General features: G+C 36.3%; 1 protein-coding gene across 1 annotated transcript in view; it reads right to left on the reverse strand.

The window, feature by feature from the left end:
* SIPA1L1 (signal induced proliferation associated 1 like 1) overlaps positions 1–17,367 on the reverse strand; it is a 356,976-nt gene that overhangs the window by 174,357 nt on the left and 165,252 nt on the right. The window contains 1 exon segment of the mRNA XM_020986377.2: positions 9,693–9,789. The gene's annotated coding sequence lies outside the window, so the exon portion shown is untranslated.

A 17,367-nucleotide genomic window follows, 5' to 3' on the forward strand; every position in this document is an offset into this window, starting at 1 on the left:
TTTTAGCGTTCAGGAAATCATACCCCTCATTCTGGTTAATAAAAATACTTCACTGGTACCTTATAAGGGGAAGGGAAAAGAGCGACACGGAACTTGAGAAGAAACAGACTTCACTAAGAAGACATACAATGTTGGTCACACTTTTTATGTTATTCCTGATGATCCACAATACAAAACCAGCAGCTAGGTTGTGATGTGGACAGAGCAACGGGCCTGGAATCAGGAAGATCTGAGTTCAAATTCAGCCTCAGAAACCAGCTGCATAACCCTAGGCAAGTTACTTAACTCCTATTTGCCTCAATTCCTCATCTGTAAAACGGTGACACACTGGAGAAGGAAATGGCAAACCACTCTAGTATCTTTGCTAAGAAAACTCAATCACATAAGTTGGACAAGACTGAAGGAATGAAAAACAGTAAAGTGCTGGTGCTTCTGAACATTGTGACTGGCAGCACACAGGATTTAATCTTATTTCTAAAAGATAACAGAAGACACAAGAATCCACTGTACTCATTGAAGGTTGAATATAAATTAGCATATCTTTTGACCACTTATCAGGAAAAAGGCTTTTGATTTTATAATCCATTAATAACTTACATATCTTGAATGCCAAACCCCTTATCAGAGATATTTGATAGATTTCCCCCCATTTAACCACTTCCCTTCAGATGCAAGGTACATTAATTTTATTTGTATGAAAGATTTTCCATTTCGTGTCATCAAAGTTATATAATTTATCTTTTGTAATTGTCTCTATCCCTTATTTGGCTAAGAATACATCTTCCACCCACAGCTGTAAATGTTTCTCTTTGAATTTTTGTGGTATGATCTTTAATATTAAGACATATCCATTTAGAATTAATTATGGAATAGGACATAAAGTATTGATCTAAAGCTAATTTCTGACACACTCCTTTCCAGTTTTCCCATTTTTTTCCTTTTTTCCCCATTTTTTTTCCTTAATCAAATAGGGAGTTCTTTCAAAAGTAATTTGTTTTCCAGTTTATTGAACACTCAGTTGAATTTCACTGTTTCTGATTCTCCATAAGTTATTAATGATTCATCTAGTTTTTATAACAAATACCAGATGGTTTAGTTTAAAACATTGTTGCTTTTGTGCTTACTTCTTAATTCTAATTCTCATTTGAGTTCCTTATAGGTTGCCATGATGAGTACCATATATAATGAAGTATTATTATATTTCTTGATTGATATACTGAAAAAGCCAAGAATATCATCATCAGTGCTAACATTCACAGGGCTCTTTATGATTTTTAAAGCATTTTACATATATCACCTAGTGTGATCCTTGCAAAAAAAAAAACCTGTGAAGTAGGTGCTATTTTTATCCCAATTTTACAGATGTGGAAACTGAGGCTGAGAGAGGTTAAATAACTTGTCACAGAGCTAATATGTGTCTAAAGAGGAATTTGAACTCTGGTCTTTCTGACCCCAAGATCCGTATTCTATTTATTACTCCACCTAGCTACTATAAAAGACACACAATATTTAATAAAGATCCTCTCTCTCTCTCTCTCTCTCTCTCTCTCTCTCTCTCTCTCTCTCTCTCTCTCTCATACATATGTGCGCGCGCACACACACATACACAGATACTCTCTCTATATGCACATACACACACAGAGATACATACATACACACACACACATTTATGAAGCATTTATTATGTTCTGGGTACTGGAGATATAAAAGACAAAAATGAAAAACATTATTGACTGTATATTCAGTGAACAAGTGGTAAATTACTAGCAAGTGACAAAATATATCTTCTGAATGATTAAAATATTTTGTCAATATAGTCCAAATTTATAAGAAGAAGTTTGCAGGGACCCAGCTATTTCCTATTTCTGAAAATAACTTGCTTTCGTAAATAAACTAACGGAAGTCCACTTCAGTGGTTATCTCTAAAAATGGATGTACAACTAAAATATTTTTAGCAATACTTTTTGTAGTAGCAAAAAACTGGAAACAAAACAAATGCCCATCTATTAGAAAACAGCAAAATAAACTGAAGTATAAGAATGTTAACAGACTACAACTGTGCCATGAAAAAAAAACCAATATAGAGAATACTAAGCAGCACTGAAAAAACTACAGGAATTCTTGCAAAGTGAAGCATGCAGAACCAAGAAAATACAAGAAAATCGTCTGTAATAGAAAGGATGTTAAAAAAATGAAACTGATCATTAGAATGACCAAGCTTCTCTCCAGAGAAGAGATGACAAAACACACCTGCCTCCTTTCAGGAAGAGTGGAACGTTCTGTGTGTGGAATACTTCCTGGCCATTTTTCCACCAGATGCCTTGCTACACTACTGAGAAATCAAACCCTGAGAACTAGGGGACAGTATCCAAAAATTATTGAGATTCTTTTTTTTTAAGGGCTTCAATAAAAACTTTTTAAATGAGGGTGAGTTAGAATTATTAAATACTGAAAAACCTTAGCCACACCCAAGTATGACTGGCAATAATACTTAGTAATGGCTCCTAAAGGAAATTACTTGCCTCACAGAGAGTATGACAATTATTACCTTATCATCAATAAAGTAACAGTTGGTAGCTGCATGATCCTAGGCAAGTCATTTAACCTCTGTGCCTGAGTTTCCTTACCTGTTGGGGTGGGGGCAGGGAGATAAACAATGTGCTAAGAATTGTCTCTAAGAAGGCACTCTTACAGTACATGTAATAATCAGTCATTCTCTTCCCCTCAAAGGAATAAGATGCTGGCAGCTAGTGATTACAGTTCTGAAACAATTCAGAAAGGTTTGCTCATGCAAACTACGGGCTGACTACAAGAAATGTCAACTCTCCCTGACATGGTATTTTTAGTAGTGTTCCCTATTACTGCCTGAACAGGTTGATTATGAAATGCAAGAAAGCAATTGTGATGAACAGTCTCTGAAAATGCAGACATTTGTTTGGCTAGTCTCCAAATGTGAGATAACTTTATTTCATTTACTGAGATCACACAGTATTTTGCAGAAGTACAGTTGTTTAATATAAATTGCAATTACCAAAAATAACATTTTCTAACAATTAAGCTAAGTTTTTGGTGGGGGGAAATAATAATATTTATTCCTAGTTCTCTTCAGAATCTTTAGTTCTTAATTCATCAAACGAGAAGTCAAACAAACTTTCAGTTTTAAAGCAAGACATTAAATAATCTTGTCAATTCTACCTCCACAATAACTTTTATCTGTCCCCTTCTCTTCAACTCTCACCTGGACTACTGCAATTGCCTCCTAATTGGGTGCCCTTGTTCCCAAGTTTCTCTATCTTCAATATGTCACTCTAAATCACTAACAAATTACCTTTCCTAAAACAGATATGACCAGATTAGTCATCTGCTCAAAAAACTCCAGCAGCTCCCTACTGCCTCAAGGATAAAATTCAAACTCCTCAGCTTGGCCCAGGCCAGCTTCTTTCCACTCTCCCAGATTGATTTCATATTGCTCTTTCACATACTTATATTGCAGACAAATCAGCCTCAAAAGTCCAAACTCAACATTCCATGCCCAACCTCCATAACTCTGTTTCTAGGCTGTCTTTCATGCCTCAAGTGTACTCCCTCCTTAACTCTGCTTTTTAGTATTTCTAGCTCCCAACACTCAGCTCAGCTGGCACCACCTATTCAAAGCCTTTCTGGATCTCTCCATCAGTCAGTCCTTCATGCCTCCTCAATTTATCTGCATAAATCCCATCTCCCTGCCAAACACCTTAACCAGAGAAATACGTGTGTTATAGTCTTAGTATCCAGAATCCCTAGTGTATAGCCTAGCACATAGTATGAATGAAAAAACATTAAGCACTTAAAATACTGATAGAGTGCTATGCTAATTTCTGGGGATGAAAATACAGAATAGCTAACATTTAAATAGTTCTACGCAACATGCTAAGAGCTTTTTCATTTCATCCTCATAATAACTAAGAGAAATAGGTGCTATTATTATCATCCACATTTTACAGATGGGGAAACTGAGGCAAACAGGTTAAGTGACCTGCCCAGGGTCATATAGCTAGTGTCTGAGGCTAGATTTTAACTCAGGTTTTCCTGACTCCAGGCCTAACACTGAGCCCTCAAAAACTGATCCATCAATACTTTTGAAACTGTTGCTTCCACTGTGGATTTCTTCTAGGTATACTTGGTCTGGTCCAGCTTCATTTTATGACTTCATTTTCTTAAGAGCTATTACATTTCTCATATAGTACATGGAATAATGAGATGTGAGAGTCCAAATGTAGGAGAATGACAAAAATAGATCACTATAGGAACTTTGCCAGATGTGTTCCATTTTTCTTCTATTTATTCTCTTCATACGTTTATCCATAAATGCTCTTTGGAAGATCTAGCTGGGTTCACACCAAGCTTTTTAAAGAATAGTTTTTCTTTCTATGGCTTATTACTGATAGCCATAAGGAACCAATTTTGTTCAATAATCTTCTAATTACTGGTATCAACAGAGGCATAAAAGAGAAATTTGCCAAAAGTTACTGCTACTGTCACAAAGGACATCCAGCAGAAAAGCCAAATGGTGAGGTGTTTCAGACACTCTCTTACTCAGATGATATAATGTTGGTATCAAGCTCCATAACAGTAAACACCATTCTCGGTAATAGACATGACTCATAAGTGAAAAACTTAGCACAAAGAAAAAAACTAAGAAGATAAAAAATGCTTCTTCCTTACACTACGACAACTAGTTAGATAGGAAATCAATTAAGTTAGTCCATTGATACCTGTATCTTGGACACTCAGTGCAGATATGCAAAGAACTAGAACCAGAACTGAAGAGGAAAAAGAGAACAGGATGGATGCCAAAGTGCCTATTCTCTCCTCCACATAAGTATGCGTGAACAAGTGTGCGCATACACACTCTGTCTCTCTCACACATTCACAGATCTTTTAACACCAATACTCCTCTGCTAATGCAATGTTTCACTATAAATCACACACTACAGTCTCTAAAGAATCAAAATTGTGGGTCAAGCAAAGGGCAATGGTGAGACAGATGGCACAAGTAGGCTTGACAACAAAAAGTAGCATAAAAGATTGGATCAGAAGAGAAGGTGATTCAATTAGGTACCAAGAGGAAAGGACAACAGATGGAAAACCTAAGTGTTATATTGCTGTACATGAAATGTAAATAATCCAGAGGAAAACCTCCTCCACTGTGGACTTCTACATAGGGCAGAGGCAGGAATGGAACAGAGTAAGTGTATATCAGTAGCTATACTCACTATTAGAGACAGCACACAGATGGATGAAATCAGGGGTCAGTTCAAGTATCAAAGTACTGGAAATAGGATATTTCATTAAATTGGTTTTTTAAGCCCCTATCATTCTATACTAACATTAATATTTTCACAGAATCACAGAATGGGAGGGTGTAATAGATCGTCAACGGCCATCTAGTCAAACTTACACAGGAAAGTAATCACCACTATAACAGTCAAGCAGCCTCTCCTATAGGACCTCCAAGCATGAGGGAATCCTCCCTTTAGAGGAAGCCCATGCCCCGCCTGGACATGATCAGTTACTTCAAATCATCTTCATAGGACATGGACTTAAGGCCATTCACCAGCCTTGTTATACTCCTCTAGACACTCTCCAGGTTATCAATTTTCTTCTTAAACTGTGGTGACCAAAACAAAACACAGTAAAAGAGATGAGGTTTGATGAGGACAAAGCATGGTGGGACAATGACCTCACTATTCTTCAAAGCCTCTTTCACTATAGACCAGGATCACATAAGCTTTGTGGGCGGCCACATCACATGGTCCAGGCTGCACTTCTGAGTCTCCCAGTCACTCTCTACCTTGTCCCAGAAATCTTTTTGCCCTGGAAGCTCACATCATCCCTGGACTTCACACACTGCAAGTACCCTCCTGCCCTAAGGCCTCTTCCTATGGTTGGCTGGTTCGTACCAGAACCTCCATTTTAAAGAGAAGGCCAAGGCCTGTCATGTCTTCATTTCTCTCCAGGATCCTGATTCTCTGGACTTTCTCTGCCATGCCCTTGTGCCACTCCCTTCCCTCTCCCCACCCCTTTTTCCAATCCACTCTATGTGTTCTCTTCCCCCATTAGAAGGTAAACTCCTTGAGAGCAGGCACTGACTTTCTGCCTGTATCTGCATTCCCAGCACATAGTGAACACTTAAATGCTTGTTGGTGACTGACTGGCACTGACGACTTATTGTGACTATACTCTAATGCTCCAAGATATTTTTCAGGCTAACTGAGGTTTAAGATTTTACACTTACTCCCACTGAACTTAGTCACCTATTAGATTAAGCTCAATGCTATAGCCTACCAAGATCTTTTTAGATACTGTCATTCAATGTGTTACGTCTCTCTCATAGATCTGTCACCTGCAGATTTGATGAGAAAGTCAATTTTACCTTTATTCAAGTCAATGATAAAAACTTCAAACAGCACAGGAACAAAAACAAATCCCTAGGGTCCTCAATTCTCCACTAGACATCTTCTACCATGTTTATACTAAACTGTCAACAGCAACTAGCCACCCAACTAGTTTGAATCCATTCGATTCAAACACTGAAATATTTAGTCACATGCATTATCACCTAGTCCACATATTTCCATCTCTTCCAAAAGAATAATATATGATGTTTCGTTAAAAGTTTTGCTAAAACTGAGATAATTTCTTTCATTATTAGTTTAGCAATCCTGTCTTATATAACGCTTTAAGGTTTGCAAAGTGCTTAACATATGCTAACTTATTTGATCCTCAAAACAACTCTGAGGTATTATTACTATCTCTATTTTACAGATGGGAAAACTGAGGCTGAGAGGTTAAGTGTTTTGGCCAGGGTCACACAACTAGTAAGTGTCTGAGGCAGGATTTGAACTCAGGTATTATTAATTCCAAATTCCTTGCTCTATTCACTGTGCTACCTAGCTCCCTTTAGACAGAGTTCACCAGATGTAAGAGAAAGGAAGAGCTGGGGAGCTGACTGAAAAGAACAAATGAGGGACTGGAAAGAAATGGAAGAAACATGGCAGTATTCAATAGCGTCAAGGAAGAAATTAAATTATATGATGATGATATTACTTGGGACCATCAAATTTAAGGCTGAATCACGCTGTCAGTAAGTTACTACAGCAGTTACAAATCATCAAAAAAAATTTTTCAACAGAAGAATCTAGGAACTATTTTTAAAGTATCATAAAAGCGTAAGTTACAAATATCCAAACAGAAGACATACCACTGTGATGCAGTAGAAATGGCGATGGATTTAGAGTCACAGGCTCTGAATTCTTATCTTAGTTCTATCACTTATCTGTGACCCTAGATAAATCACTTAAACTCTATAAACCAGTTTATATGAAAGAGAAAAATTGAATTAGATGATTTCTGAGGTCTTTTCTAGCTTAAACTTATGACCTATGATTTAATGTGACCATTTGATGTTACTTTTTTTTAGATACATATGGTAAATTTCATGAAAAAAGTCAGTACTAATCACAAAAAACATAAATGCTCAATAAAGACATCAATGAAAGGCTAAAAAAAATTATTTTAAAAAACCCTGCAGTCCAGCATTGCTGAACGTTAATGAGAGAGTTTACACTGAAAAAAAAAATCAATTCAGCAAATATTTAAGTTTCTATTATATTCAAAGCACTGTCAAAGGCCTGGGGCCCTAAAGAATCTGCTAAACTACTATTCATTATCTATCACTGTTGCTTAAAATGCACATTTTATCTCTTCAAGATATTTGGCAAAGTATAAAAATATCATTTTAAAATTTAAATCTAAGAATGCATTCAAATATCACAATTTTTAAAATTACTGAACATCTTCCAAGTAGACTATGAAATAAGTCAGAGATTAAGTTTTGATTTTCTAAAATAATTCAAAAATGAGCTTTAAAAAATTTTAAAAATCTAAGACTATTGTCATAGAACTAAAGATTCTTTTAAAAAAAATAATCTTCATTAATATTAACATCAGCCATTCTTAAAAGCATGCCTTTGAAAAGCTTCCTTTTCACGTACTGTGTACAACTATGGCTAAATACTTAAGGAAATAAAAAATAGACAGGATCACAGAACATAAAATAGACCTTTTCTATTACTTTAAAATTTTAAAGATTTTGCACGAACAGAATCAATGCAGCTAGACTTAAAAGAAAAGCAATTAGGGAAAAAACCTTTACGGCAAATATTGCTGACAAAAGTCTGATAGCCAATGTACATGAAAAAAATGAAACACATAAAACAATGAGTCATTCTCTAAGGGATAAGCGGACAAAAGAGGTGAAAAGTTTTTAGAAGAAATGAAATTATCAATTCTAAATCACTAATAATAAGTACCAAAAAAAATTTTATCACCTCAAACCCACCAAAGTGACAAAGATAAAAAAAGATGAAGATGGCCAATGCTGCAAAGCACATGAATGAAATGGCTGGTGGAGCTTGTGAACTGACTGAATCACTTTAAGAAACAATATGAAATCATGTCCAAAAAGTTACTGAATTGTACATACATTTAATCCAGGTATATCAGTACTAAACACAGAGTCTAGTTAAAAGAGGGCAGAGAGGGGAAAACATCTCATATGAACAAAAATAATTTACAGTGGGAAGAGTAGCATTATTTCGATAATAGAAAAGAAGTGGAAACAAAGTGGTTGAATGAACAGATGCAAAACAATTTATTAGATATTTAACACTATGCTAAGCACTGGAAATGCAAATAGAAATTTAAGGCAGTAAGTAACTCTCCTCAAAGAGCTTACATTCTAAATTCTAAGAGAGGGAAAACCCCAGGCTGTAAATCTGTATGCGCTAAATCAAATATAAAGGCCCAGAAGTCCTCAGGGTACAATGAGGGCAATTGTTTCTTCTCTGTCGCCTGGGCAGAGAAGGGTGTTTCCTTGTGTCACTGCTTACCACAGGGTATACACATAGCAGATGCTTAACAAATGCTAGTAAAGTTGAGGTGAAGATCATCTCCATTTTAAAAACGATTATAATCCCTTTCTGATATTGAACCATTTAACAACACCAAGGACTTCCTTTGTGGGAATGGGTTTGCTTTCACGGACCTTCAGAGGGTGTTGCAACACCTGCAGGGGAAGTTGCCCAGTTCCACCTCCGTGAGAGTGGTTTCCCTGGACCACAGCTTTGGGAAAGAGCTGGAGACAAAGTTGGTCGTCTGGGGTCAGGAATAGGATGCTGCTATACCCGAGACTCTTAAGCTTACTTATCTGCCCCTGGTCACCAGCTGGTGTTGGCTGTATCTGGGATGACAAACCCCTTCTCCACAAGGGATGCTCTCCAAAATAAAGCTCCATCAGGGCCAGGCCAAAAGGTGGCCTGGAAAGCACTCTTATTCCAATAACTCTTAGTCTAGGGCCCTGGGCTTTCTCCCACGGGTCTGAGGAGAGAAGGTAGTGGTGTGATTGTCCTGGCACATGCTGCATCCTGTTTCTCCAGGGAGCCTTCCTTGCTTCAGTTATGCTCATCTAACTGGGTGACATGAATCAGAGGAATGACCAAACAAACTATCATGTGTAGATGTGATCTAATGTTTTTGCAACTTCAGAAATTATGCCTATGGAAGTTCAGAGAAACTTGTGAAGAGTAGCGCATGTGCATGCATACAGAGTGTGTAGACACATAGTGGAGTTCTACTGAAAAGCTACTTACTTTCTCTGAGAGGAGAGGGAAGTCCAAAGGGAATACATGCTTGCAGGGTTGTATGAGGACATCTGGAAAAAACCTTCTGTGCACTTCTCTATGATGGCTGAGCAAAACAAGCAAAATCAGAACAATGTAGACAGATTACAATAATGAAAAGACTTCAGAACTCTAATCATTGCAGGGACCAATCAGGACCTTCAGTAGACCAATGCCAATGCTTTTCTCTCTGATGAGAGATATTGAACTAAAGATGTAGAATAATACATTTATTCTCAGACATGGCCAATGTATGCATTTCTTTTAAATGACTATACTTGTTATAACAGAAGACTTTTTTAAGAGAGAGAAGCAGTAGAAAGGGACAAAGTTTAAAAAAAAAGAAGGAAAGAATCAATTTTGAAAAATATTAAGTCTACATTTCCTCTATGGATGGGGCTTTCAATATACTTTCATGCTAAAAAGATTACTATTCAAAAACTATGGGACACCACAAAATGCAGACTTCCTTTAAAACAGTTTTAACAGCTCTTTACTTGAGAGAAAGCATGTAGGACAAAGCATTCATCATTTATCCTATTTATACCATCATGGCTTTATGACAAGAAATCTTACAGGCCATCATTGGCCAACTGGATGAAATGTATCACCACTAACCAAAAACATTACTACCAAGGATAAAAACATAAAAGGTACATGATGAACACTAGCAGGGCTGTGGCATACAAAGTTATTTTGAGCCTCTAAGACAGCATTGTTTAAAAAAATATATGATCAAAACACATGTATATATATATATATATATATATATATATATATATATATATATATATATATATATATATATGCGCTCAGAAATAAAAGCTACAAAAATACCAAAAAAGGACAAAATATTTAGCTCCAGAAACACATCTTCTGCCTACAAGCCTAGAAATGCCATCCCTACTACAAAATGCGCCTGAAACTGGGCCTCTTGTGGTATTGCATGTGTCACGGTAAAGAATTCAGAGCACATGTCTTATCTCTAAAGCTGAGTTCCTTTTGGTGGCATGTGTCCTACCCCCTTTTCTAGGGGCCCCATGATAGAAGACATGTGCAAATAGAGGCTTCTGATTGGCTGCCGTGGAACCTCTCCCATGGTAGTTCCAGCACTGAGGCCAGCTGCCAGAGCCAACTTCCACTTTTTCCCTCCTCAGAGCCTCATATGAGTGTGTCTTGAGAAGCAGAAAGCCCCTTCAAGAATTTTCCTGCAGCTATGAAGGCTACTCATTTGTAACAGTGAGGGCATGTGCCTAAAACCAGATCTCAAATGAGGGAAAAAAAATCTTTGTACCAAATTTCTTAGATAAGGACTTGGTATGGCAAATATATGAAAAACTAACAAACAGAGTACACATACACTAGAGCACCAGCCCTGAAGACACAAAGACCTGAGTTCAAATCCAGCCTCAGACACTCACTAGCTGTGTGACTCATATGAGTCACTTAATTCCAATTGCCCCCCCCAAAAAATATGTATACACACGAATAGAAATCATAAGATAAGAACAAATAGTTCTCAAAAAAATAGCAAATCATTAACAACCACAGGAGAGAATGTTCTAAATCATTAATAATGAGAGAAATGCTCATCAAAACAGTCCTGAGGCTTCAAGCCAAACTTAAAAAAGGCAAAGATGACAAAAGAAGTAATAGTCAATGTTGGAGGGGTAATGGGAAGATAGGAATACAAGTGTATTATTGGTGCAGTTATGAATCAGCATAACTATTCTGGAAAACAATCTGGAGTTATGCAAATAAAATAATTAAAATGCTCATACATTTTGACCCAAAGATTCTATTACTAAGCTTCTACTCTAAGAAGTTCACTGATAAGATTAAAGTTCCCATATGCACCAAAATATCTCTGGCAGCACTTTCTGTGATAGCAAAGAATTAAAAACCAAAGTGTGTGATGATCTATTGGGATACATAAATATGATATTTTTTCTTATTCCTCTTTTTAAAAATGATATTGTTATAAAAGATGACTGGGATGGGGGAGGAAAGTTATGGAGGAAATTTTAAGCAATGTTAAAACAAAAGATAAAAATAAAATTTTATTTGAAAATAAGTGCTGCACAATTTCCCAAAAGAAATCCAGCCCACTTTCCTTCTGTTCATTTATGAGGCTGGTTTATTGTCCATCCATAAAAAGTATGAAGTGGCAGTACCAGATTTCAAATTATGTTACAAAGCAGTAATCATGAAAACAATCTGGTACTGGCTAAGTAAGAGAGTGGTGGATCAATGGAATAGATTAGGTACACAATATATAATAGTAAAGGAACATAGTAATTTAGTGTTTCATAAACCCAAAGTACCAAGCTTTTGGGATAGGAACTCTCATTTGACAAAAATTACCAGGAAAACTGGAAAGCAGTTTGGAAGAAACTAGGCATAGACCAACGTCTCACACCACATAACAAGATATGGTCAAAATGGATAAAGGACTTAGATATAAAGGGTGATATCATGAGTAAATTAGAGGAGCATCTATCAGATCTATGAATAAGGGAAGAGTTCATGATCAAAAAAAGATACAGAGAAGAACATGGGAAATAGATAATTTTTTATCACATGAAATTAAAATCTTTTGCACAAACAAAACTAATGCATCCAAAATTAAAAGGAAAATAGGAAACTAGGGGGGAAAGTTTTATAGCAGTTTCTTTGATAAAGGCCTCTTGTCTTAAATATATAAGGAAATGAGCAAATTTATAAATATAAGAGCCATTCCCCAAATGATAAGTGGTCAAATGATATGAAACGGGCAGTTTTCAGAAGAAGAAATCAAAGCTATCTACACTCACAAGAAAAAATGCTCTAAATCATTACTGATTAAAGAAATGCAAATTAAAACAACTCAGAGAAACTATCTCACCTATCAGATTAGCTAACAAGACAGAAAAGAAAAATGATAAATGCTAGAGGGGATGTGAAAAAATTGAGACACTAAAATCATTGTTGGTAGAGGTGTGAATTGATTAAAACATTGTGGAGAGCAATTTGGAACTGTGCCCAAAGGGCTATAAAACTGTGCATACCCTTTGACCTAGCAACACCATTATTGTTCCCTATCCCAAAGAGATCAAAGAGAAAGGGAAAGAACTTATATGTACAAAAATATAGCAGCATTTTTTTATATTGGCAAAGAACTGGAAATCGAGGGGAAGCCTCTGACCAAACAAGTTGTAGTATAAAAGACCACGGTACAAAGTAATAGCAATATTTTAAGGACAATCAACTGTGAAACTTACTCTATCAAAATAATGATCCAAGAAAAATCCAAAGTACCCATGATGAAAGATGCTACCCATCTTCAGAGAGAGAAGTGATGAACTTTGAGTACACATTAAAGTATATTTAAATTTTTTTTGTTTTCTTGGGGTTTTGTGTGTGTTTTCTTTTGCAACATGGAAATGTTTTCCATGATTTCATAAGTACAATCGATATCATATTGCTTGCCTTCTCAAGAGGAGGAATAAAAAAGAGGAAGAGAATTTGGAACTCAAAATTTTTTTAAAATGTTTTTTATGCGTATTAGAGAAATATTTTACAAAATAAATAAAAATATATTTTTAAAAGAAAAAAAAACAATCATAACCAGCAACTCCTCCAAACATTGGCCATAAGTCTCAATTTTCCTTTTAATGCTTCTGTGGGTATACACTTAGGTTGACTCTATAAATTTCCATTACTTCCGATATTAAAATAGATGCTCCTCACAAAAATAAATAAATGAAGGGAAATCACAGGATCATTTTGATTTGCATTTCTCTTCTGTCTCACTATAAGTATGAAGTACGTATGCTCAGTTGTTTTTCATCCAACCTGTCTGACTCTTCATGGCCCCATCTGGAGTTTCCTTGGCAAAGATAATGAAGTGGTTTGCCATTTCCTTCTCCAGCCTGTTTTACAGATGAGGAAACTGAGGCCAACAGGGTTAAGTGACTTGCCCAGAGTCACACAGTTAGGAAGTATCTGAGGCCAAATTTGCACTCAGGTCCTCCTGACTCTAAGCCCAGTGTTCTATCTCCACTGAACCATTTAGCTGCCCTAAGTGTGAAGTAGCCAATGAGTATTCAAAAGATTATGCTAGAGAAGCAAAAGCTCTACAAGATCTACCATGCTGAAAAGATTTTGATTATGGTCTTTGCCATACCCTACCCCTACCTTCTGAGCAACCTAATTACTAGTAGTCTGATGAATACTTTACCCACAGAAACACAAAAGTGCCTTTACATATATGAATAATACAGTTACCATGTTGTGGAGTAAGCATGAGGGTCTACACATATGATTGGAGTGGGGTAATTCTAGGGTAGAAACTCCCTCTACCAATGCAGATCTGCAGCTCATCTCTAATTTGTACCTGCAGAATAACATAAGTCACTGCAAAGTTAAGTTATTTATTCATGGTAACACAAGGATGTGTCAGTCAGGACCTGAACCCATAACTTCCTCTAAACCTGTCCTCCATATGCTATGCCACACTGTCTCTGAAGTTTTGAAATACCATAGGGAAATAATGACCTAATCATACTACTCACCAGATTTTATTTTTATCTAGCCATATAACAAAGAAATGTAATAATTTTTGGAATTATGTTGTTTTCTTATTCTATCCTCTAAGACTATCAAATTTTAAAAAAAATTACTTAATCCCCCAGTCAGAATAGGAAATAAGTAGAAAAGGTCCAAATAGCATTCCAGAGTTTGATTTGATTTAGGTCATTTGCTCTGGCTAAATGGCGAATAAGCCAGCACTTTCAAGTCAGCAAGGGTGCAGGGAACAATGCCTAATTATACATTTGAGAGATGGGCTGACCCAGAAGGTTAAGTGAATTTCCAATCTCCCATGATGTGTTTTATTTCATTTTGAGGGTAACAAAATAACCAAACACACCAAGCCCCTCTGTCCTTGTAAGGAAAACAAATTTGAAGAGCTCATTCCATGAAAACAAAAATAGAGTGATGTCAGTTTGTTGACTTTTTTTTTAAATCATTCAACTTTCAAAAGCAACTTTTATCACAAGAACAATAATTTTTTTCCCCCACCAACAGAGAGAGGGACAAGGACTAGAACTGGGATTTCACTGGTAGAAAACTCAGAGATGAGGAAACTCTCCCTTTCCAACACAGGTCAGCACCTTCTCTAAAATATATAGCTTTAGAGTCTCAGAGGGTATGCTAGGATACTGAGAGGTTATTTGAGTGACCCAAGGTCACACAGACAGTGTCAGAGTAGAATTTAAACACCAAGTTTCCTGGCTCTGAAAACAGCTCTATCCACTATAATATGCTGCCTCTTCCATTTTTAGCAATGTTTTCACTAAGAGTTCGGGGTGGGGGGACGGGGTGGAGATATAGGGGGTGCTATTTTAGTCAGTGTATATTCCTTGCTGTCTCTGTTAGCGCTGACAAATGAAATGGCATTCAATACTGTCAAGAAAGGTTAAAAGAAGCTTTAAGAATTAGCCTGATGAATAAATGGGTATCCCTCAACTTCTTTCATACTCTAAGATTTAAAAACTGTTACCTACTAATTACAAAAGTCATTCAGTCTTTTCATGAAGTAATAAAATGCTTACATAGGAAAGTCATGATTTTCAAATATTAAGTACAGAATGTCTTTCTGCTAGATCTAACAACAAAGATTAGCACATATGTATTAGCAATGTACAGTTTTGGAATTGCCTAGGCCACTGAGAGGTTATGACTTGCATACAGTTACATAGGTAGTATGGGTCAGTGGGAGGATTTCTATCTACTACTATGTTAACCTGCCTCCTACTTCCGTCCCTCTCCCTAAAGAACACTGGGCTCAAACAAAAAATCACAATGCCCAAGGTTTTGCAACATTTGTCTAGGAAGCTCAGTTAGAGATACAAAAACATAAAAGCTGTTAAAACAGTAATATTGTGACAAGCTTTGAAGGAAAACTTTTATTTTTTTTTGAAAACACTTTTTTAAAACTCAATTGCAACATTAGAATTTTTTCCCCTTTGACCAGGAAGTGAAATCTATTTCCATGTGAATATATGAAAGTTCATTTTGTAAAAGATAGCTTCCTGTACTATGTTACACAATTGTTTTTTCCATATTTTATGACAGAAACTCTGAGGTAAAAAAAAAAGGATACAAAAATATTTTAAATTTATTTTGGTTGGGGAATGAGAGGTGTGGTATCAGATTAGAAAAGAATACAAACTTAGATAAGGAAGTTTCACAAAAGAATGTCAACTGTCTACTGAATATCTATTACAATGACTAAGATCTTTAATCAATAACAAACAATATTGGCAGGTCTTAGCCACATAATTTAACCACAGACTAATTCACCTTGTTCTATGAGCTCATTTGAGATATCTGAAGTTTGGTAAATATCTATCCATCGCTCAAAGTTCTCCACTACTGGGGGAGTGAGGGTTGGCAGGGTCAGGAAACCAGCGACTTTACTGTTCAATTGGTGGGGAACTCTCAGGATGGAGATTACCTCCACAAATGTAGATCAGCAGCTTGTTTGATAATTGAGGTCTTCTTGAGCTTCCTGGGACAGTAAGAAATGATTTGTACACAGTCACAGGACTAGCAAGTGTTAGCGAAAGGTCTTAAAAATCCAGGCCTTGTTGACTCCATGGCTTATCCTTTGCCTACACCATTTTACTGCTTCTCTTACTCTAAGCTATTTTGTATCCTTATATTCAGATAGAGCACCCAGATTAAGTACTAGCTTAGTTATCCACTTTGTAGCCTTTGAGCTACAACTTAATCACACATCCTAGGTAAGGGGCTAGATAAGAAGTGTCAATTTGAAGAACATTTTCCTAAGTTTTGCAAAAGGTCTAGTGGAAGATAACTACCCAGTGTCTATTACATGGACACACTCTCTTTCCTTCTCTCTCTCTGACTCCTAGAAACAATGTCCAGAAGAGGTTTATATCTCCTGACCAACAAATATTTCTTTCCTTCTCATCAAGTATAAAGAATAACACCATTTCTGACCCAGCCACTAAGAAATCAAAAGGCTAAATTAAATGCTCAACAGCAGGAACTACCTCATCTCAAGGACTTAATACATTTATTTCTTCACTCCTTTTAAACTACATTTTGTTCCATTTTTATTTTCATTGCCTTATTTTATGTTTTAACTCTGGGCTACATCAAAGCATCTGTAGAAGATATGAATCAAAACTCCGGATACCTAAACAATATAAATTGTAAAGTTGTTATACAATGTTAAAAATTGTTTTAAAAAAAATGTTAAAAATGTTTAACACCACAAAGGAAAACAACTCTGAAAGACTAAAGAAGTAGGATGGATGCAGTGACCAGTCACTTCTCCAAGCAGATCTGAGTAAACACGTTTGCCATCTCTTAATGGAAAGGTGATGGATTGAAGGTACAGAATGAGACATACATTTTCAGTTTGGGCTAATAAGTAAGATTCACTTGGTTAACTTTGCTTCTCTGTCACAAGGGAGGGCTTTACAGGGAGAGAAAGAGAAGAGTAGGAGGAGTGGGGGAAAGGGCTAGTAATAATGATGCCAAGAAAAAGAAAGAAAAAAAGCACCAATGTAATAGTTTGAAAATGCACAGAAAAGAGGAGGAAGTTCAGAGAAAGACAGACAGCAGGACAGTT

This window comes from Phascolarctos cinereus, unplaced genomic scaffold (assembly GCF_003287225.1).
Source record: "Phascolarctos cinereus isolate Bilbo 61053 unplaced genomic scaffold, phaCin_HiC Scaffold_3;HRSCAF=262, whole genome shotgun sequence".
Lineage (NCBI taxonomy): Eukaryota > Metazoa > Chordata > Mammalia > Diprotodontia > Phascolarctidae > Phascolarctos > Phascolarctos cinereus.